This window comes from Podarcis cretensis (genome assembly GCF_951804945.1).
Source record: "Podarcis cretensis genome assembly, chromosome: 3".
Lineage (NCBI taxonomy): Eukaryota > Metazoa > Chordata > Lepidosauria > Squamata > Lacertidae > Podarcis > Podarcis cretensis.
The window spans coordinates 84,024,526-84,050,640 of NC_137172.1; the positions used below are offsets into that span (position 1 = coordinate 84,024,526).

A 26,115-nucleotide genomic window follows, 5' to 3' on the forward strand; every position below is an offset into this window, starting at 1 on the left:
TTGTCTTTGTATTTTTGGCCCTCTATCTCCTTGTGCCAAAATCTCTCCTTGAGCCTTAAGTAAATTTTTGAACCTTTTTCAGTCTTTTATTTTCCCCAGACCAATGTTGATGTGATGCAGTTTTTTAAGTTGTCAAATGACTGCTAGAAGATATTATGTTCCAGTTCCAAACATGCCTGTATAGGGTTGAAGCTTTGTTTGTTAAGGATCCACAGTGATTATATACAGCAGACCCACTGCTCCAAAGGAAATTATTCTGTGCTAAAGATCTTGGCACTTTTTATTTTAAAGCAACCTATATCCCTCTATCTTCTTTTTTTAATGCTGAATTTTAATGCTGATAATTCCAAATTCTCTCAAAATAGACAGCTCTCCCGAGTTTTTGCGCGTACATTGACCTTTGAGATGATCAATAATGGTTTCTTCTGTTACAAGTCACAAGGGGATTACCTGGTATTTAAAACAAATGGAGAGTGTAAACCAGTCTAGTTTTACTTAATTTTAAGTGTTGTTTCCAATAGTGTCTCAAGATTAAAAACAAATAATTGATGAATAAGTAAACAGGATGGTTTAAAATGTGTTACTTCATTGAATCAATCTGTACGCAAATCCTTGAGAAGCTGTGCAGGTATGACTTTAACTGGACTGAACTAGTGCAGAGATGCAATGGAATGCAATTGTCAAGGTTGGACTGTGACATTGACAGGCAATAAAAGATCCAGGTGGCTACAGGCAAACCAGTTCAGTAGGACTTGGATTTAGAGTTTAAACATTTTTTAGGGCAAGACAAAGTCATCCTAACCTGTGGTGACTGCTTGATGAATGCTGTAAGTTCAAAAAGAAGAGGGAAGAAATGAGTTAAGAAAAGCAATCTGTTGTGCATACTGCTTAACCAGGTAAGTGGAGCTAAAGAAAATGTAGGGTTCTGTTGTTGTTTTTGTTTGTGGAGCAATAATTCATTTCCAGTCGTTTTGTACCAGGTGATGGATAAATTTTCCTCTCTCCTACATAATCATGCCCCAGTTTCAGAATTAATGCTTTTGGTAAGTGCTTACTAATAACACTGAGCAACACTGTCTAGAAAGTAGGATAAAAATACACCAAAACCAGGAAGCATCCAGGGATGACGTGCAAAAAAGGGAAATGAATCTAAACAATTGTTAAACTTTTTTTGTGTGGTTGAACATCTTAGAGTGTATTGTAATAAAAAATTCTATTGTGTCCCCTGGTAAATAAAGTTCAGACAGCTGTGTTCGCCATGCAATATTTAAAAGTATAGGTGGAGGTGGTCCTCCCACATGATTTTGCCATACAAGTTGTTTTCAACAACAGAAACTTTTAGATAGGTTAAAAAACGAAGAAATGGGTACGGTCTTTGAACTTAGCTTTTTATTATTTTTTAATTTGCATGTGTCGTGGCTGTTTCTAGTATAAAATAGGTTTTATTATTAGATATCAGACCTGTTAGAATGTGTATTTTAATAAATTAAAGTTTTTATACTTTTTATGTGTGAACAATTGTTCTTATCTTTTTAGAGAAGCCCTTGACAAAGGCATTTTTGGCTGAATCATGTAGGGCACATTGTATAAATAAATAATCCGCCCCTTCTTTCTTTCTTTGGTTATCTGTGAGATTCATTTCTCCTTTTTACTCTTTAGACTGTATTTTCTGAAATGCACTCTCAAATAACTCATCTGAAACATTTTGCTTGGAATGACTTCTCAGGACATTTTTATGCTGCTACTTCTCTCTCCTCCACAAAACCCACCATAAAGTTCTTGGCATAGCCCGTTACTGTACTTATCCCCTGTTGAAACTACACACCTAAGTACATATGACTGAACTGAACATACATTCCTTCCCCTTTGTACCTTAATTCCTTCTCTTTGTCAAGTCATAGACCAGGAAAATACACATGGTTGGACTCCCATCAACTCCAGCCAGCATGGCCAAGATTCATGAAAGGCACCATGTTGACTACCTATGCCTTAGACTATAAATTACTTGTGGAAGGGGCATGTCATCTTGCTGTTTAGTCTGCAAAATGTCATATACACAAATGGGGCTATATGGGGGGAGCTGGAGCTCTGTGGTGGAGCACATACTTCTCATACTGAAGGGCGCAGATAAAATCCCTTCATAGACCCTCGAGAGCTTCTGCCAGTCAGCATAGTAGAGAATGCTGAACTAAGGGGATCAACTGTATAAGACAGTGACTCCTATATGTACCCAACAATAAACACAGAAGCCTTGTGTACCTTGATGTCAGCAAAGCATTTCTAAGCACTAAATACTTTCTGTTTGAGATCACCTAACTAAAATATGGACATTTGCAATATCTACTGTTATTTTCTATGTTCTTGAATTTGCTGCTTTTTTATTCTGTGTGATAGACACATCTGTGCCAGTCACAAGACTCCATATTCCTATACCAGCTGGATCCTTATCCGATGAAATATATTACCTTACAAATTTTGTATTATTCCTACAGACTAATACAGTGATAAATTTTTATATGATCTTGAAAAGGAGGGCAGATTTGCAAAACAAAACATTTCTCTTCAACCAGATCTTTGGCTGATTAATATCCTTCAGCCTTTTAAATGTGTTTGTGTAATGTTTTGTTGTTTCTGTTTTGACTATTTGTTCTTTTATCTTGTGGTTTTATCTTGTGAACTGCCCTGAGATTTTTTTGATGAAGGGCAGTAAAAGAAAAGAAAGAAAGAAAGAAAGAAAGAAAGAAAGAAAGAAAGAAAGAGAAAAAAGAAACTTTAAAGTTAATTCAGTACTGGATAACTCCTGAGTTCAGGCTGAAACAGACCAATTTGTCTTTTACAGGGGGAGTACATTGAACTGTGAATTCTGATTATTCAAGCATCTGCACACAGCCGTAGGGATTTCTTTTTTTAATTAAGAAATGCAGCCTGCAATAATCTTCTATGAGTACCGGTGAGTCGCATTTAACTCTAAAGTCATTAGGAATGTTAAAATACCATGTACAGAGAGAATCTTGAGTCTCAGAATGCACCAACACTGAAGTTACTGTTTTTGCTACTTACGTTTGTGATATAGTGTGTGACTGTTGTTCTAAACAGATCGTGCATGGAGAAGCATCTTAAAGAAATACACAACAACAAAAAATGATGCCAGATGCCATATGACAATTTTTACAGGATTCAAAAAGGAAGCATGGGCTAGGACTGTCACTGCTCTTAAAACAAAAAGACAGGATCTCCAGGTGGTGACCTGTCGACTCATGACAGAAGAAAGACAGTTTATTTTATGGTTTATCAGTCTCCTTGTGCAATAAGCCTCTGGCTACATATACCAGTATATATATTTAAAGGAATTATGGTACCCAAACACAGCAAAATGCAAATGAAATGTGAGATTTTTATCCCCATTTGTATTGTAATGTGGGGAGCTAAGCTCTTTAAATTGGCAGTTTTCAGCACAGTATCACTTAACTCTATTGCACACATGCCAACTTCTATATCTTCTCAGAGCTGGCAGGAGAGATAAGGTACAAATCAGATGTGCATTATAGATGTGTCGAATCCACACTGATGGCAACTACAGAAATTTGCTAGGTACAAGACCCCCTCCCCCACCAATTTGCCATAACAGAAAATCACAAGGCCAATCACTATTGGAAGTCTATTAATTCAGGCTGTTTTCTCAGAAGAACCATGACAGTGGTGGTGCCCTAAGCCAAGCAGAAAGGATGTGTGAAGTCCAAACAAACACATCGAACCACCTGATCTTTCCTGATTTACCAGAAGTTGCTCAGGGGGCCCCTGTATGGGCTCTGTCTGTAAATATATGGTGCAGGCTCCACAACTGAGAATGTGCTTCCAAGGAGACTCCTCCCCCCTTCCCACACACATCAGCTCCTGGTAGTCTCTAGGCCAGGCTTCCTCAAACTCAGCTCTCCAGATGTTTTTTGAGACTACAATTCCCATCATCCCTGACCACTGGTCCTGCTAGTTAGGGATCATGGGAGTTGTAGGCCAAAAACATCTGGAGGGCCGAGGTTGAGGAAGCCTGCTCTAGCGGGACAGTTTGTGGCTGGGGCGGTTAAGTAGGCAGGATCAAAAATTCCATATGAGTAGGGTCAAGAAGGTCACGCGGGTGGGGCAAAGTTGTTCTGGTTTTCTCCCCATCCTCCTCCCTTGCAAATATATGGATACTAAAGCATTACAGTTGCACAAATAATTAGCCCCTAACTAAACTGAAAAGTGTATTACCTTGATTTAAAAGAGGCCCCTCCTGTCACAACTTCTAGTGTGGTTTAATGTGACAATAACCATACATATAGGTACACAAACACACACATACATATGTGCACATCTCAAATTAGTGTCTGGTGATCAGGTAAGTCTTAAGACCTTCCCTTTTTGCCAGACCTCTGCAAGGGATCTAGTGTACAGTTGTATCTAATGGTATTTGAGTGGTGATCTGCTTGCACAATGGGGCTGCCTCTCCCCACACCCCCCAAAACTTGTTCCAGAGGCTTTCCGAAACTGCTGCAACAGATTTTGAGGTGGGGGAGGGACGGCCAGAGAGAGGAGGGGACAGTTTCATGGAAGTTCCACTGTGCAAGTGAAACATCAGTAGAGTGGTACCTTGGGTTAAGAACTTAATTCGTTCTGGAGGTCTGTTCTTAACCTGAAACTGTTCTTGCCCTGAAGCAAGAACTAATTTAGCTAATGGGGCCTCCTGCTGCCGCTGCGCCGCTGGAGCACAATTTCTGTTCTCATCCAGAAGCAAAGTTCTTAACCCGAGGTAATATTTCTGGGTTAGCAGAGTCTGTAACCTGAAGCGTATGTAACCTGAGGTACCACTGTATTTGATAAAATATCCATAGCCTCTGGCTGACTTGTTTTTGTTTATTATTACTGTACTAATTTCTTTCACTGACTAAGTTGGATTTTAATCATTATTCTAACGATTTTCATTGATGTCCTTTTCATACTTCTTGCTTCACTAAAATACCATGATTGTTACTTCATCATGTAACAGGACTGCAGTGGTTATATTTGGGATAATTTCTAGCCAAATTAGGGTTGTCGTCTTTTTTCCTGACACAGTTTCTCTGTCAGCTGCTTGACAGCAATTAAAATGGGATTTTATTGATACAAGAATGTCCCAATACACTCCAGCCTATTCCAACCTATTTCTTTGGCAGATACTGTGCTAATGTAGCTGCATAAAACATTTCAATTTGGCATTCCTGCCTAAGGTGCTGGAGAGAATCCATATGAGCAAATTCTGGGCGATTTGATTCCTCCCAACAGGAAATAGTTTGGGGTGTTAACAGAACTCAACAAAAACTAAGCTCGGGTATGGCTGATGAGTAACTGAAAGTGTTTCCACAAAACTGTAACGGAAACTCAGCACTTATGTAAAGCTTCCACATTCTATGTGTGTCTCAACATAACAATTGCCACAAATTTCTCAGTAATGCTGGTAAAGATGCCAAGCTCTTAGCCAAGCAATATCCTCAGTTCAAAATGCAGGGCTTCTGCAAGGCTTCTACAAGAAGCAACATTCCAAATTTTTAAAAAATTAAAAATCAAATGTCCTTACCATATATTAATTTCCTTTAAAGACAATGAAAATACATGAATATTTGTGCAGAAATGACTGCACAAACTTTATTTAATTTCAATACAGAAATAAAAATTGTGTTTAGAATCCCTTACTATATTATTACAAATAACTTTTCTGTTTATATATTCATTGCAGATGCCTGACGTTCAAAGACTGGGGGGCGTTAACTGAACCAGTCCTCTTCCTATGTGTAATATTTTAACATAATATACAAAAGCTCTTGAGAACTAGCTCTCAAGAGTGCTCACTGGCAATCACATGGGTGACACACCTGAATCTATATAAATGCATTTTTAGAACTATGTTATGTAGTCCTTGTGTTGCGACTTTCAAATGCTAGTTTTCATGAGTTTTTCTCCAGTGGTTCAGTATGATAAATGATGTTACGCATGCTAACTGAGTCCATATATCTCCTTAATATCTAAACTGTTTTCTGGCATTTCTCTGACTCGGAAATTCATGACTCAGCATTTGCTCACACTGCGCAACACAGTGCTTCCCTCCTATTAACACATCTCTCAATTCAGTTATCAGCTGGGAGTTTGGGTTTATGAGGATTTCTGATAAATGCAACAAACTATATCATTTTAATCATTCCTTGTTTTGTTTTTTGTATGGCAGTAGTTTTTACTTAGTTATAAACTTATAAAACAAAGGCATTGTTGATAACTCTGTGAATATTTACAATCTGGATTGTTTGCTGATCTAAACTGAAATATTTTGGATTTATTTTGAAGATTTACTTCATAATACAACTAGGAAGAGGGCACTTTACATACTCAAGCTGCAATGTTGTCATCAGTTGCCATTGCCACAAAAGTATCTCATCCATACTGCTCCAGCAGTATGCTGTTTAGACTATTTCCACCAGGGGTCAGCAAACTTTTTCAGCAGGGGGCCGGTTCACTGTTCCTCAGACCTTGTGGGGGGCCAGACTATATTTTGGGAGGAAAAAAATGAATGAATTCCTATGCCCCACAAATAACCCAGAGATACATTTTAAATAAAAGGACACATTCTACTCATGTAAAAACACAGTTTCCTGGACCATCCGCGGGCCGGATTTAGAAGGTGATTGGGCCGGATCTGGCCCCCGGGGCCTTAGTTTGCCTACCCATGATTTCCACTGTGGCTGCCACACAGGCATCTGATCACACCCAAATGGGCTATCGGGGTGAGGTTTGGGAGAAAGACTTTTTTTTTAGTGTCAGTGATACAATTGCAGGATGACAAGTGACGGCGACTCCTTTCAGGCCCTTGTAATCTTACCATCTTTACTGTAATTATTTTTTCATCTTATTACCATGCAAGCTTGTTGGCATAAACAGCTGGCATAAAAACATTTGAAATAAAATAAGCAAGTCTAGTTATCTATTTAAATCAATTATATGTGGGGTTTTCTTCACCCAAAGCAGCATTTAAAGATATAAACTAAGCACTTAAAAGGGGTATTTCCATTGCAATGTTTTTCATTCATGAAGAATGCAGGAAACTCCATTGTTACAATGCTGTTGTTGTTGTTGTTTAGTCGTTTAGTCGTGTCCGACTCTTCGTGACCCCATGGACCAGAGAACGCCAGGCACTCCTGTCCTCCACTGCCCCCCGCAGCTTGGTCAGACTCATGCTGGTAACCTCAAAAACACTATCCAACCATCTCATCCTCTGTCGCCCCCTTCTCCTTGTGCCCTCCATCTTTCCCAACATCAGGGTCTTCTCCAGGGAGTCTTCTCTTCTCATGAGGTGGCCAAAGTATTGGAGCCTCAGCTTCACAATCTGTCCTTCCAGTGAGCACTCAGGGCTGATTTCCTCCAGAATGGAGAGGTTTGATCTTCTTGCAGTCCATGGGACTCTCAAGAGTCTCCTCCAGCACCATAATTCAAAAGCATCAATTCTTCGGCGATCAGCCTTCTTTATGGTCCAGCTCTCACTTCCATACATCACTACTGGGAAAACCATAGCTTTAACTATACGGACCTTTGTTGGCAAGGTGATGTCTCTACTTCTCAAGATGCTGTCTAGGCCTGTCATTGCCCTTCTCCCAAGAAGCAGGCGTCTTTTAATTTCGTGGCTGCTGTCACCATCTGCAGTGATCATGGAGCCCAAGAAAGTAAAATCTCTCACTGCCTCCATTTCTTCCCCTTCTATTTGCCAGGAGGTGATGGGACCAGTAGCCATGATCTTTGTTTTTTTGATGTTGAGCTTCAGACCATATTTTGCACTCTCCTCTTTCACCCTCAATAAAAGGTTCTTTAATTCCTCCTCACTTTCTGCCATCAAGGTTGTGTCATCTGCATATCTGAGGTTGTTGATATTTCTTCCGGCAATCTTAATTCCGGCTAGGGATTCATCCAGCCCAGCCTTTCGCATGATGAATTCTGCATATAAGTTAAATAAGCAGGGAGACAAAATGCAGCCTTGTCGTACTCCTTTCCCAATTTTGAACCAGTCAGTTGTTCCATATCCAGTTCTAACTGTAGCTTCTTGTCCCACATAGAGATTTCTCAGGAGACAGATGAGGTGATCAGGCACTCCCATTTCTTTAAGAACTTGCCATAGTTTGCCATGGTCGACTTAAAGCCACCCATTTTGCTTAAAAAAACATGAGAGTAAGGGATTAACATTCAAGCAACTTAAGTCCTTGCACCCCAAAATTGATCGTTGTACAGTGGTACCTCGGGTTACAGACGCTTCAGGTTAAAGATGCTTCAGGCTACAGACTCCGCTAACCCAGAAATAGTACCTCGGGTTAAGAACTTTGCTTCAGGATGAGAACAGAAATTGTGCGGTGCGGCGGCAGCAGGAGGCTCCATTAGCTAAAGTGGTACCTCAGGTTAAGAACAGTTTCAAATTAAGAATGGACCTCCAGAATGAATTAAGTTTTTAACCTGAAGTACCACTGTACATGCTTTACAGGCTCCCAACCCAAGCACCTTACAATATGAAATATTGCACAGGGAAAACAACATAGGAAAGGGGCTGAAGTGGAAATCAGTAAAGAGGCTGGGGTAACCTGTGTGGTCATTGCGAAATTCCCTAACACAACTAGGCAATCATGTCCATTGCAAGAACATCTGTGGCAAACAACCGACTCCTGCAAAGATCTCCAGAGTTTCACCGCTAAATCCCCTGAGTTAGTGTTTCTGTAAATACATGTGTAAATTTCAGCGGCAACACTCAAATTTGGTGCCCCTTGACCTCTCACACTCCATTCTAAATAATAGTTGTGACATCCCCTGCAGCGCCCCTGAGGCGCCACATCCCAGTGTGACTGAACCCCTCACACTCAACTAAATCCACCTCAGCTGGATTCCAACAACATCTGGAGGACCACATGTTCATTTCCACCAATAATGCAGTTTCCAGTCACCTGCACAATATTACTCAGCAAGCATCCTGTTACCACCAAACTCTATGTATTTATGTTCCCAGCAACAATATAAACTTTTCATTTTCGGTTGTATTGGTTCAGAAGAATGTCATCGTATACCTGTTATTTCTTCTGCATGAAGGCCAGTCAGACTGACAGTAGTGCCAGCTGCTGTCTATCAATGTGCATGAGACTCTCTTCAAAAGCCCACACTCCTTTTTGAAGCATCTCAAATTTTAGGAATGGAACTGACAGAGCAGCAAGAAAATCACAAGTCTTATGTCAGAACTGCAAACATGGTTTTTTTCCTTGTTTTTTTTTTTCCCAGGGTCTCTCACAGTCTCCCTCATAGCCCATGCTTGCAATATATTTTTGGTGAAATTGAAGTTGTCCAAGGCTTATCACTGAGGTTGTTGATTGTTTAAGGCAAAAAGAACCTGTATGAGAACACACACACTATGAAGCGAGGGTGAATAAGAGACAATATGAAATGGAAGGGAAGCTGGCTTTGTAAAAAATATTCAGAAGGCAAACATTCATTAGGAATAACATTTTACACAAATGCAGTCTAACGGCCATGCAGCGTCTGGTTCTAACTTGAGCCTAAACTTCAGAATTCTAATGACTATTGGTCAGGGTATGCTTCTATCTGCAGCTGCAACTAGTCTGTCATGTCAGAGCTATTCCTACAAGAATTGGGACACTGCTCAGAAGCTGAGCTCATTATCCTTAGGTGTGAGATCCCTTTATTGACCTGTCCTGTTTCTGCAGCTAATAGAACTGTCAGCTCTGCTCTCAGTCTCACATCATCTTTACCAGAAACCTGTTAGTAGCTTTGAAGGAAGCATGAGAAATGGGACATTCCAAGGGCACAAAACTTCTTAAAGGAACATGAATTTTTATGCAAAGTGGAAGTCGTCTCATAATGAATGAAACTTTTTAATGGATACTGACAATTAGAAATCTTAATTTTATATCTATGATGAGAAATGCTGGCAAGTCCATTGCCTTTTTTAGTGTTGTACTTAAGATTGGTATTTTCAACTTTTTTGTGAAATATGTTTTTATTAAATATACACTTTCAATGCAATGCAATCCATATCAACATAGAAAGAAACCCCATTGAGTAAGTGGTTATAGGACTGCCACCTGCATCCATTGTTTTAATTTAAACAATATGTCAGAACTGCGCTTTCCACTTTGGATTGTCCTCATCCACATTACAGTATACTAGAATGTGTCTGATGGTATATTTCATTTTACTGCTGATGAACTATTTCTGCTATTCAGAGCTAACAAAGCAGCTCTCCTGCAGCATATTTGTTAGGCTTCTCATGTAATCTGGGTTTTTAAACAATAGACTAGATTTCGAATGTTACCTATAAGCTTTTGAAAACTGGGGTGATTAGTCTTAGCCAAATACTCAACTAGTAAAGGTAAAGGGACCCCTGACCATTAGGTCCAGTCGTGACCAACTCTAGGGTTGCAGCGCTCATCTCGCTTTATTGGCCGAGGGAGCCAGTGTACAGCTTCTGGGTCATGTGGCCAGCATGACTAAGCTGCTTCTGGTGAACCAGAGTAGCGCACAGAAACACTGTTTACCTTCCCGCCGGAGCGGTACCTATTTATTTACTTGCATTCTGACGTGCTTTCGAACTGCTAGGTTGGCAAGAGCAGGGACCGAGCAACGGGAGCTCACCCCATCACGGGCATTCAAACCGCCGACCTTCTGATCGGCAAGTCCTAGGCTCTGTGGTTTAACCCACAGTGCCACCCGCGTCCCTAATACTCAACTATTTGATATTAATTGATTTTGAAGTCACATATAGGTTCTTTTAAAACAAATTCCTTATTAATCTTACTCTGTTGGTGTCAGTCATTATTACAACAGTGCTGTTTTGTTGTTTAAAGTTTCTAGCCTGCTTCAACTCCCTTTTCATAAAAATATTTGTAAGATGTAATTGCTTTTTCAGTCTTTGTTTCGGGAAGCCTTGTTCCTACCCACCTCCTGCTGCCACATTTTGTGTGTGTAAAATGTGCTGGTTTCCAGTTTTTCAGAAGCAATTTAATGCATCTAACTTCAAAAGACAGTTTAGTTCTATACTAATGCTATCATCAGCATTTATGCATGCAATTTAGTTGTTCAGGTGATGCTCTGCTGCTCTGTTCAGTTTTGCAACTGTAAAGTTGAAAAGCAGCTTATTGATAGAGGTAAGCAAATCACTGCTAAAATTGTAGAGAGTGCACTTCAAAAGGGTTTGCAAAATTTTGAGTGACAAGCTCAGCCTGCTCTCCTTTTGTAAATTTGACTCTCAGGCTTAATGTTATTTGGCATTTTTTAAAATAGTGAACATATGTATCTTTGACAGTAGGTAACCTCTATGCAGCAATAAATGCCTTTGATAAAGACAATGCCCCTTTTAAAATGACACACTAAATATGGTCCACTTCTGTCCTCTAAGTGCTTAACTGGAGTGACACTTGCTTAATAGTTACTGGGTGTGAGATATCCTCTTAGTCATCATGTGATGCCTATAACAGCCTTGTCATCTTTCTAGATCTTTCTAGCATAGTTTTCTGCATTCCAAGGACACCCACAGCATTAAAAAGGACCTTAAGAAGCACAAGCTGTAAATGTCTCAAAGTGACTCTGCTGTGGTGGCACATGAAATTGCATGGACTCTTGAGAGAACTCCTAATGAAAATGTAATGTAAAATAAAATAAGCAGACATAAGGATATACTGGGTTTTTTTAGCTCTTGGGTTACTCTAGTGAGTCCTAAAACTGGGGTTGTTCCTTGGACCCAGTCCAAGGTTTCGTTTTACCCTCTGTGAATTGAAATTTTGCCCCTATCCCAGTGTCTTATTTTAGACATGAAAATAGCATTGAAATTGAGGAGGCCCTGTTTTCTCACTTCAGTTTTAATTCTTGTCACTTCTTTAATCTTTTACAACTCTAGGCACCCAAAGGAGATAAAAAAAGCTCTCCATCGGGTGGCAGCAGCTCAAATTATGCACTTCTATATGTCTTCCCCCAAAGTACAAGGGGTGGCTATCTCTCCCCAGTAAGGATTCCTGTTCTCTTTGTGCTTCTTTGTTGCGTATCTTTCAAAGCCTCATTTGATAGTGGGTCATATCACCTAGATAATGCTCATAAAGCTGTTTTTAAGTTGGTTGTTATGAGAGGAGAAGGTCACCATCCCATTTATGATGGATGTTTGGCTTCCTTATTGGGACGAGAGCTCTCCTTTCTTCTCCCTGAAGTCCTGAAGCTACTAACATGAGTTTGACCAAACTGCGGGAGGCAGTGGAAGACAGGAGTGCCTGGTGTGCTCTGGTCCATGGGGTCACAAAGAGTCGGACACGACTTAACGACTAAACAACAACAACAGACAAAAGCTGAACAAAATGCTTATGGGCATGTGTTATTACTTTAATACATATGGGAGGGGGGAAACCCCCTCTAGACTCAGTCCTCTCTTGCCACAAAACCAGCTGATACTGTTCTTTGATTTGTATCGCTTAAGGCTCAGGTGTTTCTACTGGAGGCAGAGACATAGGGAAACATGAAGCAGAAAAGCAAAATTACTCGATCACAGTGCGTTAACAGAGATTCGTTTAAAAGACGGAATATATATTTGACTGAGAGCTGCTGATGCTCTGGCAGATTGAAAATCATGTTAGCAATGTGGGGGCATGTCAAGATAAATGAAGGGGGGGCACATTATGGATGCTTTTCAGAGTGATTACATTTTTCATTTCAAATTCCAGCACGTTTGTTCTGCATGAAAGGCCGTTGCAAGGAGTCCTGGTTATCACTAATTGATTTTAACCTCACAACTCTATAGGAAACCACAGATGTTAGCTGCTTCATTGCGGCACTCAAATTTTCTACGATTCTCACAAAAGGTTCAGGGTAATTGCAAGATATGTCTTGTAAAACCAGGGATTACTTAAAGCTATCCACTGAGATTTGTTGCATGGAAATCATTAACGTTAGGCATCTAAGCCCATTAAATGAAATGAACCTTTTATATTTGTTCTGGCATCTCTGTCCCCCACCTCAGGTTGAGAAGAATATCGGATATTAACTTAGAACAAAGGAAGAATGAAACTCCCTCTGTTTCTTTCACTCAGAGCAGAAAGATGGCTATTAAAGCACTTCTCTGGGCAACGGTAATTTGTTTTCTTCACACATAATAATAAAAAGATGCTTGCAAGAACCTAAGAATTCCTTATGTGCATGCATTCAAAACTCATCTTGGTTCATACAAGAATAGTCATCACTATAATTCCAATGGCATTTCACACTAGCCACTAAAATATGGTGTGTCTGAAAAGGCATGCCTGATTTAAATCTGCATCCTATATTACAAACAAACTTACTGAGATGGTCTAAATTTTTAAATTTAATTTAAAACTTTAAAACATTTTTACCTAGCATTAATTAAGATTAAAGATGTGTGGAAACTCCGTTAAGAAATTGTAAAAATCTAATATTTCCATAATTTTTTTTCATAGGTTTCCCTCCAATTTTGCCTTGAATTTTACTGTGGAATTTGAAAGTAGTTCAGAAATATGTGAGCTCACCCTGTGCTCACTGAGAACACTGAAAGGTATTTGTTGTTGTTTAGTCGTTTAGTCGTGTCCAACTCTTTGTGACCCCATGGACCAGAGCACGCCAGGCATGAAAGGTATTTAACGTCCTTCAAAATAGTCAGTGGATATTTCACTTGCACAGCAAGGCTGCTACTAGGTCCCTAACAGACTGCTTGCATAGGTCCATGACCCAAATTCACATTTCTTTGCATGTAAACAATACACATTTAGGCTGACTTTTGGAGGGAAGACTGCCAGAGCTTTACTTGAAGATAATCACTTTTAAAGGGTCTAAGAAATCTCTCAGAGTCCAGGACACATGGAATGATCCCCCAATGAGATGCACATTATTTTCTTTTAGGAAAGGAGCACCTCTTCCAGCAGGATTTTGGGTGACTGATGTAATTTAGGAATTGTTTTACTGCTGTTGCTTTTTTATTATGACTTGTATGGAACTAATTGTGTTTAATCTTTTATGTTGTATGGCTATTATGTTTTTTGATGCTGTAAATCATTCTGTGACTTTTGGTGAAGGGGGACACAGAAAGGGAAAAAATATATTTCTAGGTGAGCAGGTATGCATTAATGACAGGAATTCAGCAATGGGGGCAAGTTGGGAGTGTTCTCCTTGTTTGGGTGCTCACTTGTCCCCCTTCCTCTGATGGTGCTGTTTATTCCTTCCTAACTAAAATGTGAGCAGGATACTTTATTTGCACATAACAAGAGGCATCCAGAAAACAAAACAAAAAGCCACCAGAGCCCCAGGCTCCATTTCAGATGATACCCACATATCTGTTTGAAACTTTAAAGAGGCTAAAGCAGTGCTCTAGTTACAGAGATATCCAATCTTTCTAGAGGTTGGAGGGCATTCTGTATGAACAGCCTTCTGGAGATCTGCTGGTCTGTTTGGAAGAAAAGTTTAATTTTAGCTTCACTTTATAGATCTATTGTTTTCCCTAGGGCAGGAGAAACCTATCCAAAAAAGGCAACATATATTCAGAGGCACAGTTCAAAGAAATGAATTTTGTCATACTGAACTGGAGAGGATTAAATGTTTGCTAGGATGTTCAATCAACAACTAAATAGGGGTGAAATCTCTCCATGAAAATAGGGCCATGGTGAATTATCTAATAAAGGGGTTATAAATATTCCACTCTGAATAATGAGGCTGCAATCCTTACTTAATATACATATTCTATTAGAAGCAATTTATTCTAAGTACAGGTAGAGTGACCATCTGCCCTAGTTTTCCAAAGACATTGCTTTATTTGAAGAGTTTTAAAGTAAGGAGCCATTAGAAGGTAGAGCAGGGACTTTGAAATTGCCCATCAACGGCACTTGGAAAGCAGAGTGAGGCTGTGCACACAACTGTAGCTTTAAAGCACATTTGAAACACATTCTTTCCCTCAAATAATTCTGATCACTATGTTTTACCCCTCACAGAATTACAATTGCCAACAACCCTTGAGAAACTTCAATGCCCAGAATTCTTTGAGGGACAAAATGTGCTTTAAATTTATATTGTGTACACATCACAATTTGGTAGACAAGTCACTTAGTCACAGCTTTCCCGGCTAATGTGAGTTGTATTGCGTTTTCTTTTTAAAGTGTAGTACTGTAATTATAAAGGTAAAGGGACCCCTGACCATTAGGTCCAGTCATGGCCGACTCTGGGGTTGCGGCATTCATCTCGCTTTATTGGCTGAGGGAGCCGGTGTACAGCTTCCGGGTCATGTGGCCAGCATGACTAAGCTGCTTTTGGCGAACCAGAGCAGCGCACAGAAATGCTGTTTACCTTCCCGCCAGAGCGGTACCTATTTATCTACTTGCACTTTGACGTGCTTTCGAACTGCTAGGTTGGCAGGAGCAGGGACCAAACAACAGGAGCTCACCCTGTTGCGGGGATTCGAACCGCTGACCTTCTGATCGGCAAGTCCTAGGCTCTGTGGTTTAACCCACAGCGCCCCCGTGTCCCTTACTGTAATTATAAAATTATGTAAATCTGTACATGCAAGATTTATGCAGATCTGTGTCCTCTTTGGTCAGTCTTTTTTTGTGTGTGATCATTTTCATATTTTTTTTGGCGATGTGTAAATGGCTACCTTAAGAAACAGCACTGACAGTGCAGTCCTATGCATCACATGTAGACAACCCCCACCACCTTCAGTGCAACTCCTGAGAAAGAATGAATAGATGTTAGATGAACGAAGAGGAGAGTGTTGTGTTCTTGTGTGAATAGACTGGGATGGGGGAAGAAAAAGAGAATGGATAGGGGAACAGAAAGAAGGGGTGCCCCCCTCACTTTTTCCTTTGACCCCAATCATACTCCCTCAAATGAATGCAACCCTTAACTCCAAAAGGCTACCTACCCTTGCTCTACATGTCTACTAAGATGTGTAGGTCCTATTGAATTTAATGAGGCTTACTCTCAGGTGAACAGAAATAGGACTGCAGTCCTAAGTAATTCCTCTTTGGTGAAGAAAATGTTATACAATTGCATACCACTGACCTCAGATCTTATCTGCCACTATTCAGATCCAGGGTGGAATTCCAATACAAGAACTAGGAATGCCCTTCAATTCAGAGTAAGTACACTATATGTCTTTACTGCAGTAGACATCTAAAACCTGATGAGTGTTGTCAGCACTCACATGCGATAGTCAACACCAGACAAATGAACTGAATGTTCAACAGCTCAGAGATACAGTACTGAATGATGGTTGTAAACTTGCTCACTGGTAGATGTTCAAAAAGTGAGGAGCTATATATGGGCATTCAGAACATTCCGCTGGGATTATCAGCTTTTACATGGGATTGTCAATATTCAACAAACTCTTTATATTCATTGTAATATGCATACAAATTTTATTATTCCTGAAATAGCATTCAGTAGCAGTTGTGGATTGTTTTTAAGCCCTTCCACAAAGTCCAAAACAAGAGCTTAATATTGTGGATACATACATACCACCCTGAGGAGAGAGAAAGAAAAAACTTGTTTTTTGTAGAGTCCTTATAATAATGGTTGATGAGGCAGGACCAGAAACCTCTAGGGCACATTGACGAAGCACAACTATTTCAAATGCTACATTAAGCTGGACTCATTAGCCGTATCTACCTACCCCTTATAAAATTCCTAATATCATTACAAATGTACTCTGCTTTTATTTTCCAGTTAAAGTAACTACTGTAGGTGTACCTTTCTCAGCCTGGTCTACTTGTACCCTACTTGTAGGCAACTGATGTTATTTCATTAATGATTATTCTTAGCAGCAGTACTATTAGCATTAGCATTAGCAATAATATTTTATTTTACATTTCAGGACCCTCTCTTTCATTTACATTATTTTGTTAGGCAGCTGGAACATCCTGACCTTTGTGTCCCTTAATAATTGTCTGGAAACCCTTAATAAATACAAAAGCCATTTGAAAATCTCTTTGGACATTTTTGAAGCAGAAAGCATTAAGGGCCCTATCAAGTTCAGTTACTTACCGTTCATCAGCCTCATCTCCTGCTCATAATCACAAAATACAAAGTTCCCAATCTATATTTCCTGTCAACATCTGCCCAGCGGCTAATTAGGCAATTGCCACAGCTGTACTTTTTCTCTTTTTTTGCGTCTGTGCCTGTCTCCAACCCCACTTCAAAGGTATCATTAAAATATGTAGAAGGACAGTATGACAGTTTGGACCCACCTTCCAGTCCACTTTGCTTGTACCTGCCCAGGTCTCTAGACGTCTGCATAATTAGGATGCAAAGTCTAAGTGGCAGATCAACAGTCTTAACTTTCCACTGACATACATGGCACATTAAAGTCCTTATCTTTTGGCTAGATCAACCCCTGCATTTTCTTTCCTTTACAGTGAAGTCATGAAAAGACTTAAAATGATCAAAATATAGGGGAGGAGTTCATCTGAAAACCAGTACAAAGAAGCGGCACATCATATACATTCAGATGTCATCTGAGAATTGTAATGTGGTTGGGTTACCGTATATAGTTCACCTAATTCTGTACTGTTCTGTACTGCTTTTAATTGGGTTTTTAAAAAACCTTTTTACACTGATGTGCACTGCCCGCTGGCCTGAGATTTTGTGAGAGGGTGCTATATAAATGCACTCGTATAACAAATAAACTGGAAAAATCAAGCGCATCACTTTAAAAATGAGGGTTACACACCTCTCGCTTAAAATTTATGGAAAACTGGATGAAGTTGGAAGAGTCAGAAAATTAGAATGGATTACTGAGAATCACAGAATCCTTGTTTTTCAACAGATGGCAGTAGTTAATGGTGAAAGTACACTAAAGACATTACTTGGAGTTATTAATGATGTGCATTCCTGTAAGTAAACACATCCATTTCTGTCGATTATAGCTGCATTGTAAGTAGTAAATCTACACATTGGAGTGAGGACTAAAATAATCAGAGTATGTATGTGATGCTGTGTTTTAATTAGCAGCATCATACTAGAATTATTTCTTAGAATTATATGTTAAACAGGAACTGTGCTGTACTTTAAAAAAAGTATATATCACTATAAGCCATTATGCTAAGTATTTAGAAAGCTGTGATAATTAGGGTAATGCTTCTAAAACCAAAGGGAATGCATATGATTTTCTGAGAATGGAAACAGGCCATAAATGTACTGTAAAAAGATAAAATGGTAATGGACATTTATGTTTACACTTGTATACAAACCACAGAGGGAGGTGCATATTTTGCTAATGCTTCATAGCTGTTCAATTCAAGAAAATCTACAATCGCAAACTACATTTCTGCACTCTTTTAAAAATCCAAATTCCCCACTCCTTATTCCAGACTTTGAATGCCTATAGAATTCCCATCATGCCCAGGCAGCAGGGCCAATAATCAGGGATAATGGGAATAATCCACAACATCCAGAGGGTATCATGTTAGGTTCAAAGCTTCTGGGACAGCAATGCATTTTGCAAGTACAGCCCTGCTCTGGAACTGCAGAAATCCTTTCTCCAGCAACCATCTCCTTATCTCTGTGAAGTACAACTAGGTACGTTTCTTGTTATAATATAATGAGAACAAAAAAGCAGCTATTCTCTCCCACATACCTCTTCATGGTTGTATATCACCATCCTATCTGATATCTTACCATCCTCTGAGTTGTATTCAAGCTGCTTAGCTGAGCAAAATGATGTTATCTTTATACATTAGTAATAAGAAGAGATGAGAAAGGTTTACCAAGCTCTGTAACTATAATAACTACATCTGAGAGCAACATCTACTCTTAAGAACTTGCCTCACTTTGTAGGAAATGCTGTGTATAGATAACAATCCTGGCTGCATCTTTTATTTACAAAAGCCAAGTGACCTACATTTCACTTCATTAGATATGAAAAGAGCATGTTAAAATGAATGAAGATGGACTAGAGTAACATTTCCACAGGCAGCTATCTGACTAGAAGAAGATTGTGATTATGAGTCAATAGGTCAACTCGGAATACAACTTAAGTTAGTTATAACCCTTGGGTTTTATGACAGGGTTGGGAACCTCCAGCCCACGTATCAAGTGCAACCCACCAGACCATATGAGCCAACTCCTAGGGGCCAAGGTCCCTTCGCCCTGCCAAAAAATGTTTGAGGGGACCCCCCCCCCCAAGTTGATGGGCATTGCCATTCCAATGGTGTGAGTGTGCTGTGTCTTGTGATCAGTTGTGTGTGTTGGGGCTTATCAGCTGCCTCAGTATTTTATTCAAGTTGGCACCCCCCACACCAGACTCTCTCCATGTCATACCCCTCACCAGCTGTACTCTACGCCCTCACATGCTTTTGGCTGGCTAGAATTCTTCCTCAGACTTTGATATCGCTTCTTGCTTAAGTGGGTGGAAAGATGGGAGGCCATAGAAACCTCTGGCTTTGCATAGCTGGAACGGAGCCTACTGCTGACATGGAGCCCCTTGTGGTGGGGGTAGACTGCTTCCCTACTTGGGCTCAGAAAGGATTCCAGCTCCTGATTCAGTGGGACAGGCCTGCTGCAATGCTCCAAAAGCTCCGCCTCAATGGCACCCCAGCATGGAGAAAACTTAGCTGGGCAGCTGTTCCTATGACAAAGCAGTCTGCTCCACTCGTGTAGTATGCAGGAAATTGGTTGTTGAAACCCTCTTTCTCCTCTGCTGAAAGCAGTGGGACAACAAACACTTAACTTTTGACTAGATCTTGCCTGCTGTAACGAGGTTCATGATCACTGCTCAGTTTCTACAGGAAATGGTGCCTTCTGCTCATTCAGAAAACCATGATTGGGAATCATACACAGCTTCATTCAAAAATTAAATCGCAACGGGGGACCTGGGCTTAAATTGCTAAATGTGGCATTATAATGACAAAGCCACGGTTTTCGCAGAAGTGTTCTCTATAGCTTTTACTTGCCGTTGTGATGGGAGGAGGTGAGCTTTTGATTTATTTAAAAATGGAAAAAACATACAAGAGGAAGGCCAACAGAAGAGCAAAGTGTAAATGTACATACACACACCTCATTTGTCCATGATTTTTTGCAGCTGCCCTACTTTCGCAGCATCTCCTGGAGGCTTGCCTCCGGCTCCTTCTGGAATAACCCCAAGGCCAACACCTTAAAAGTTTGACAGGCAAGTTATTCACTCTTCTTATTTAATTTTTCTTTGCTGGAAACGAAGAGAGAACTTTATGGCTATCTTTGCTATTTATGGTTTCCTACACTTCCATTAAATCCACCATTCCTAAGATAGTGCTCCAATTTGTTCTCACAACTTATTTCCTCTGGTAATATAATTCTCTCCAACTTTTCCACAGTTCTCTCTCTGTGTGTGCATGCATTTAAAAATTGCACTGTCAGAGATTGCCAATTATAGTTCAACTTTTGCAAGGGTGGGGTTATGTGCTTGGTTTTTAGGCACAAGCTTTTTGCATTTGGTTTGGTTGCACAACATTGCTCCCTGTGGGAAACCTGAGGATGCTCATCTGTTGTTGGACTACAACTCCCATCAGCCCCAACAAACTAGGTCAATGGTCAGGGGTGGTGGAAGCTGTAGTCTAGCAACAGATTTCCACCCCCTACTTGCTATTGAAGGGACGCAGGTGGCGCTGTGGGTTAAACCACAGAGCCTAGGACTTGCCGATCGGAACGTCGGCGGTTCAAATCCCCGTGATGGGGTGAGCTCCCATTGCTCGGTCCCTACTCCTGCCAACCTAGCAGTTCGAAAGCATGTCAAGTGCAAGTAGATAAATAGGTACCGCTCCGGCGGGAAGGTAAACGGCGTTTCCGTGCGCTGCTCTGGTTCGCCAGAAGCGGCTTAGTCATGCTGGCCACATGACCCGGAAGCTGTACGCCGGCTCCCTCGGCCAATAAAGCAAGATGAGCGCCGCAACCCCAGAGTCGGCCACGACTGGACCTAATGGTCAGGGGTCCATTTACCTTTACTTGCTATTGACTTCTTGGAAACTTCTCGTGAAGTGCTACATTTGCTTTGTTTAACGGACATATGAAATTGCTGAGAAGTTAGTTATGAATTTAATGAATTAGGCTGCTTTACTGATGCTGTACAGAGCAGCAGAGCAACTACTGTATCCACAGCCCTGCCATGCATGTCACAGCAATCAAGCCTGGATGGGGCTCCGTGCTGTCTTATGATCAGTGGCGTAGCGTGGGTTGTCAGCACCCGGGGCAAGGCAAGTAATTTGCACCCCCTAACCCATGGATTTGCGCCCCCTAACCCTAACCCCCAGATGTTGCGCCTGGTGCGGCCGGGCCCCCCTGCACCCCCCACGCTACGCCACTGCTTATGATGCCAGTGAAACTAGCTTGGAATCCAACAGATCTTGGGCTGTTTCAACCCCTTCCCACCCTCAGAATGCCGTTTCAGGGCCTTCTACTGGTGGGGATCCTGCCAGAGGCCCTCCTGCCTATCCACATTTGACGGGCAGAAGGAGAAGGTTGGCACTGATTGAGTATTGCCAACAGAAGGCTGCCTTAGCCAGGAGAAACAAAATAAAAAAATTCCTTCCAGTAGCACCTTAAAGACCAACTAAGTTAGTTCTTGGTATGAGCTTTCGTGTGCATGCACACTTCTTCAGATAGTCAGGAGAGTTGGGCAGAGGAGCACCTTCACTTATTCTACCACCACCCAGCTTGGTGTATAGGGATATGTATTAAATTTGGCAAAATTAAAAACTTCTGCTGGTGTTGGATCAGACCAATGGTCCAGTTTGTCCAGCATTCTGTTTCCCCACATGACAAGCCAGATATGTCTGGAAAGCTCACAGTCCAGACTAGAGAACAATGGCCCTTTCTCATTATTGCTCCTCAGCAGCTGGTGCTCAGCGGCATACTGTCTGAGTCACAAGGCTGCATAAAACAATCATGACTAGTAGCCACTGATAAGGACAATGTTTGTCCATTCCTCTTTTAGACTAAAGCTAGTGCCCCTCACTACATCTTCTGCAAGTGAGTTTCATTAATTAATTACGTGCTGAGTCAAATAAGCATGTGACCATCTAAATACAAAGCATATGCTCTGTCATGCAACAATGCACACTTCCTGTCGCTGGTACTCATGGATTCTGGGAAGTATTATACTGTGAAACCAAACAGATGATGATGATGATGATGATGATGATGATGATGATGATGATTTATACCCCGCCCATCTGGTTGGGTTTCCCCAGCCACTCTGGGTGGCTTACAACATATCTAAAAACCTAATAAAAACATCAGTCCTTAGAAACTTCCCTAAAGTGCCTTCCGGCTGCCTTCAGATGTCTCCTAAAAGTCAAGCAAACCACCATTTTTAAAAGTCCAAAAAGTGTGTGCATGGACACAAATGTGGATGGACACAAAAGAGCTTAATGTCTGTTGAGGAGAATGTTAGGAGAAGAAAGGGCAACATCAGGGGTTTATTTAAAATGAGGTCATTTGGTTGCAGCATGAACTGGGCTTGTTTTAGGCCATAATTGGGGAACTAGCAATCCTCCAGCAGTTGTTTGTGTCCAGTTCCCATCAGATCCAACCAGCATGGTCAATGGTCAAAGATGATATTAACTGTAATCTAGCATAGCTTCTGTGACCTTGTTTTAGGTGACCACTTCTAAATTGGGCCCCAGAAAAAACTGCCCATCAATAATTATCACACCAATTTTTTCTAATCTTACAGAATTTTCCAATTTTTGCCCTAAATCATTTTACAATCAATTTCACTTTTAAATAGCTGCATGAATTCCAGGCCCCTAGAACATCAGGGGTTGAATATTTAATTTGCTACCAGCAAAAGATTTATCTGTTTGTCTCTAGATAGCAAGTAGAGGCAAAGCTTAAACATTATGGTGGCTACTGCTCTATAAATACCTTTGATAGATAAATCACAAACTGTTGTACCATTGAGCTGCTGTAACATATTCGCTCCACTCAAGGATATTGGAAACAAAAAATATTCACAGTAAGTAGAACAATAGGCGCTCTTTAGAAACAATACAAATAGCAGAAAGTTAAAAAGAACTTAAAGAGAAATTTATCATTCAATGTTCTAAAAGCAAATTGTTTCATTTAGTAACTATTGTTTTCAATGAAGGGGAGACAACTTTTACTGCTTAAATGGACACAAGACAACAATTTAGACTGGCTTCAACTGTGCCACTTAAAGCACCTCTTTCCAGCTCTTAATGGGCATTTATGAAGGGCAGAAAGGTGCTTCTTGTCTAAGCAAGTGAAAGAACAAAATAATTTTTTGGGGGGGAATGAAGGACAGAAAGGCACTTGTATACCATTTTATACTGGTTAATGGCCACAAGATAAGAGGGATTGAAACTGCTATTGAAGCTCCCAGCAATTTAAAATATTATCCAAGCATATTTAAATTTGGAAGTGAATTTACCATCACCCCTCCACAATATTTTCCAATAATTGACATGCATATGGGCATAATTCCTCCAAAATTTTAACTTGGAACTCCTTCTTTGGTCACACTGACACATGTATAGGGTGGTGGGCCCGGGGGGCGGGGGGATATCTTCTCCTGCACTTAAAAGTATGTGTGGATGTTTAAAACAGGGGGGAAAAGCATAGCTTCCGATTAACAACAGGAGCTGTGTGTCTTGAACTGTGGCGTACCTGGCGGCAAGTCCTGCTGATGTACACAGTCCCTTGACGAGGCATGTGACCCTCACCTGCCCTGAGGCTAATCCAGCTGAGGGGCCACCGCCCTCTTCCCAGAGCTAATGAGCCCCACCTGGTCAGTGAGCTGGGCTGTGTTCCCTGGCTTGCTTCAGTCTCCTGCTGTTCCTGACACCTCAGAGCCCGCTGTGTTCCCAGAGACGGGGCCCCCTGTGGCTCTGGTGATGTGGGGGTGATTTAAAAGAAAATCAGTCCTCCTGTCAGACTGTGAATATCCCCTAACTCACCCAACTTGAAGATATTCTACCCTTCTTCAGCAGAGTTTCTTTTCTTTCAGCAACATAAGCGGCTCACGTATATGTCAAACAAAGCTTTAATAATAAAGAAAACTGTAACACCATAACACACTGTCTGAGAGAAACTAAAACAACATCGTGAGGCGAGAACGGCAGCTGGTCTCTCTAACTGAACTGAACTGAACAACCGGAGGGAGGGGCCAATTCCAGAGCACAGCACAGAAGCCCCGCCCACCAGATGCCAGGCATTCTACTAATCAAATTGGGCCCCAGTGTTTTTCTTAAAGTGTCCCCTTCCTCTGGCTCCTGTGAACTGACCACTGCCCCCTTGCCGTCCTATGAGTACCTCCTAAGTCCCCAGCTCCCACCCCCTTTCTCCATCATCAGTTTCCACTGATGTGTCCCAGTCATAGCTACACCCCTCGCCGGGATACTCTTCTCTCTCCCCGCTGTCCTGTCAGTTCACAACATTGTAGGATGTTCCATAGTGCTGTGAAAGTGGCTTGAACACACATTCGCAGCCTTCCAAAGAGTTTGATATGAGATAAAAGAATGGGTGATCAAAGCAAAGCACTCCCACTACACTGTGGTGAATAGATGTCATTCCAAGTCTCATCTGTAGCACCACTAAAGCGGTGCAAACTCCTCATCTTCAAGACTGCTAGCACTGAAGACATTTTACAGGCCCTGCTCTTCAGTTGGGATGGGCGAATCTGTCAAATTTGGTTTCCCCCGGTTTCTCATTCTTTTTACAAACTTTTTACAAAGGGCGGCTGTGTTTCACTTCTTGTATAGCAAACTAAGGTAGGCAAACTAAGGTCCGGGGGCCAGATCTGGCCCAATAGCCTTCTAAATCCGGCCCGCGGATGGTCTGGGAATCAGTGTGTTTTTACATGAGTAGAATGTGTCCTTTTATTTAAAATGCATCTCTAGGTTATTTTTGGTGCCTGTCTGGGTTTTTATATAAGTAGAATGTGTGCTTTTGTTTAAAATGCATCTCTGGGTTACTTGTGGGGCACAGAAATTCAATCATTTCCCCCCCAAAATATAGTCCGGCCCTCCACAAGGTCTGAGGGACAGTGGACCAGCCCACTGCTGAAAAGGCTGACCCCTGTTGTATAATTTCGGAAAGTGCAAATTAGGGAATTTCAGCTTTAAATGCAAACTAAATCAATTTCCTCCCCCATCTGTACCCTTCTGCATTCAACAGCAAACCAACAAAGAGAAATTGAGCAGGTTTCCATATCAATTTACCTCACACCAGGAAAAGAGTTTCACCCACAAAATATCTGCTGCTAAAGGTTCAGAAACAAGATTAAAAAATAAAGGGGGGGGGGAATTATAATTATGCTGGCTTCCTAAGTTCCTATTTTAGCTTGCAAATGTCAAATCAATAGCACAGAGAGCTGCCATCTGGATTCCATTTTATTCATTTCCCTGTAACATAATACATACATATTGGCAGAGGAGTCAAATGAGCACAGAGGGTGCAAATACTGAAAAATGGAAATCGTATTGAGTCAAGACCATCCCTGCTCCTGCCAAGAGCTTCAGAGACACCAACACTACCATCACAACAGGCCCTGAGGGCCAAACTACATGTTAGTCTAAATGTGTAATTAGCAACTACATCTGGGATTTTTCTTAATTTAATTGCAGGTATGCCCCCCCTCCCCAATCTTCATTAGGACAATAGGGTACAGGGAAGGGAGGTCTAGTCGTTCTCTCTCCAGCCTTGATCCTGATGAACTTTCCTTCCCACCCCATCCTCATGCTTCTCGTGTAGTTATTGGGGTTTCCCCTAATATACCAATACAGGTACCTAAATTTTCCAAAACCATTCCGACAGACCACCATTTGACAGCTACAGTTAGCTACTATATTACTGCTGTTAGAGAGGAAGAAAGTCCCAGGATGTGAGCAAAGATCTGCCAGTTTCATGAGCTGCAAAGATACCATTGTGAACCAAGCTCTGGCTGGCCCTCCCAGCCCCTTCCCAAGGGCACACTTTCAGACTTCAGCAGTGCATTGTAAAAGGCCAAAAATTGCCCCCCCCCTTCTCTTCTGCTCAATTCACTACGTCATAGTTGTGACACTTGCAACACCCCCTAGGCTCAGCTCCCAGTGTGGC

At 41.1% G+C, this 26,115-nt stretch overlaps 1 long non-coding RNA gene across 5 annotated transcripts in view; it reads right to left on the minus strand.

The window, feature by feature from the left end:
- The window catches only part of LOC307212956, a 44,455-nt gene extending 20,297 nt beyond the window's left edge, over window positions 1-24,158 (minus strand). For 2 of the 5 annotated variants that reach the window (XR_013837286.1, XR_013837287.1), the window contains exons 1-2: window positions 22,924-23,968; window positions 20,080-20,227 (exon numbers count right to left, since the gene is read on the minus strand). This is a non-coding gene — a long non-coding RNA (uncharacterized lncRNA). The other 3 variants (XR_013837285.1, XR_013837288.1, XR_013837284.1) reach the window with 3 other exon arrangements.
- Between the last annotated feature and the right edge of the window lie 1,957 nt (window positions 24,159-26,115).